We start from the raw sequence: 2,213 nt of genomic DNA on the forward strand, positions 1-2,213 counted from the left end.
ACATAGGCCGGCACGTGATTGATTAATTCCATGAAAGGAATCGAGACTTCCAAATTCTTCACAATTTCCATAAATTTTTCAAGTTGGTCATCAAATTTGGGCTTGGCTTGACGACTCGAAAAAAGAAGTCTAATCACAATGGGCTCCTTCTCCTTGACCTTGTCTTCATTTTTCTTTGAAATTTCTTCTTTTGATGGTTCTCCATCCTTGGAGTTTTGCGCAATTTCTTCTTTGTCACTAGCTTCCACAATTTTATCCTCAACTTGCTTCTTCGGTGCTTCATACCTTGTACCACTCCTCAAGTGAATGGCACTAACCGTTTCATGTCTTGGGGGATTACTTTGAGGTGGTAATTGCCCCTTTTGTCTTTGTGGGCTTAAAGATGCTAGTTGAGTCAATTGGGTTTCCAACATTTTGGTGTGAGCTAGGATGTTGTTGATGGTGATTTCCTTTGCTTGACTATCTTTTTGCATTTGAGTGAAAAACTCTTGTTGATTCTTTTGCATTTGGAGGACCACTGTTTGAACATCAAAACCTTGGTCATTTTGTTGATTGTATGGAGTTTAATTTTGGTAACCTTTGTTTTGGTTGTAAAAGGGTCTTTGATTTTGGTTTCTCATGGGAGGTGTAGTGTATGTTTGTTGAGGGTTTTGAACATTTTGGCTTTTGTATGAGAGATTTGGATGGAATTTGGTGTTTTCATTGTAATAGTTTGAATAAGGGGTGCCACTCTTGTATGGTTGGAAAGCATTCACTTGTTCATTTGTTCCCCTACATTCACTTTGGTCATGTCCCAAAGTTCCACAATTCTCACATATCCCACTTGGGATTGATGAAGATACCGTCATGGCATTAACATGATGCTTTGGTGATTTTGAGGCTTCTTCAAGTCTAGCCATAGCTTTTTCAAACTTCAAATTGAAGGTATCAATGTGAGCACTAAGTTGAGCACCCAATTGAGTAATGTAGTCCACTTCATGCTTTCCTCCTCTAGTAGCCTTGCGAGGTCTACTATATTGTGAGTTATGGACCGCCATCTCCTCAATTTTGTTCCAAGTTTGATTGTCATCAACTTTGGTGAACATTCCATTTGATCCCATGTTGAGAGTGTTCCTTGAATCTTCATAAAGACCGTTCCAAAATTGTTGTACCAAGAACCACTCGCTAAGTCCATGATGAGGACATGAGCGACAAATTCCCTTGAATCGCTCCCAAGCTTCATACAAAGATTCCTCATCCCTTTGCTTAAAGCCCGTAATTTGAGCTCTTAGCATGTTAGTTTTTTCCGGTGGATAGAACTTTTTATAGAAAGCTGGAGCCAACTTTTTCCAAGAATCAATTCCGAGAGTAGCCTTATCAAGGCCTTTCAACCATTGTTTCGCGGTGCCAATTAGAGAAAAAGAAAATAAGACCCGTCGATTTTGGTCTTAAGTTACACCAGTTTGAGAAATCGCATTACAATAGTCACAAAAAGTCTCCATATGAGAATGAGGGTCTTCACTAGGCATCCCCCCAAATTGGCTTCTTTCGACTAATTGGATAAATGCGGATTTGGCAATAAAATTTCCGGTTAATTGTTGTGGTGTGGGAGTACCATTGGGTAGGTTCTCCTCGGTGGGTACGAAATGTGATGAAAACTTAGGCATTGTGGGTTGATTTTGTGTTGGATTTTGTGTTGGGTTCTCCTCACCTTCTCTTGCAAAAGGGTTGATGAACTCAATAGTATTTGGATGAATATCTACAACCTCACCTATAGCTCTCAAAGATCTCCTAGCAAGTCTTCTATTGGCTGTCAAAGTCCTTTCAATTTCGTGATGAAAGGGTAACAAGTTACCTTGTGATCTTCTAGACATGCAAAATATCAAACAACTCGAAAACAATTAGAACAAACCTTGAGGAGTTTTACTTCCCCAAGGCAAAGAAAGACACAACTAATAACAATGTAAGAAAATCTAAATCAAGTTAACACCGTCCCTGGCAACGACGCCATTTGTGGTCGTGTTCCCTTGTGGGGTTTAATTTTCAATACTTGTCGTTAGGAGCACCTAGACTAAAACACAATTTATAACTTCACCAACAACTCTACAATTAGTAAAGAGGCAAGTAAAGGTCGGATCCCAAGGGACGGGAATTGAGATGAGATTTCTATTGTAACTAGTGGTGTCTAAGGGTGTCACAATTGGGGTTTGAAGTAGAAGATCACTAAACTAAAT

The 2,213-nt window shown here is 39.4% G+C and overlaps 1 non-coding gene across 1 annotated transcript; it reads left to right on the top strand.

The window, feature by feature from the left end:
* The first annotated feature begins 1,167 nt into the window (after positions 1-1,167).
* Positions 1,168-1,274, top strand: LOC141593459 (small nucleolar RNA R71). The gene has a single exon (XR_012521540.1). It is a non-coding gene; the product is annotated as a small nucleolar RNA R71 (small nucleolar RNA).
* Positions 1,275-2,213: the final 939 nt, after the last annotated feature.

This window comes from Silene latifolia, chromosome 7 (assembly GCF_048544455.1).
Source record: "Silene latifolia isolate original U9 population chromosome 7, ASM4854445v1, whole genome shotgun sequence".
Lineage (NCBI taxonomy): Eukaryota > Viridiplantae > Streptophyta > Magnoliopsida > Caryophyllales > Caryophyllaceae > Silene > Silene latifolia.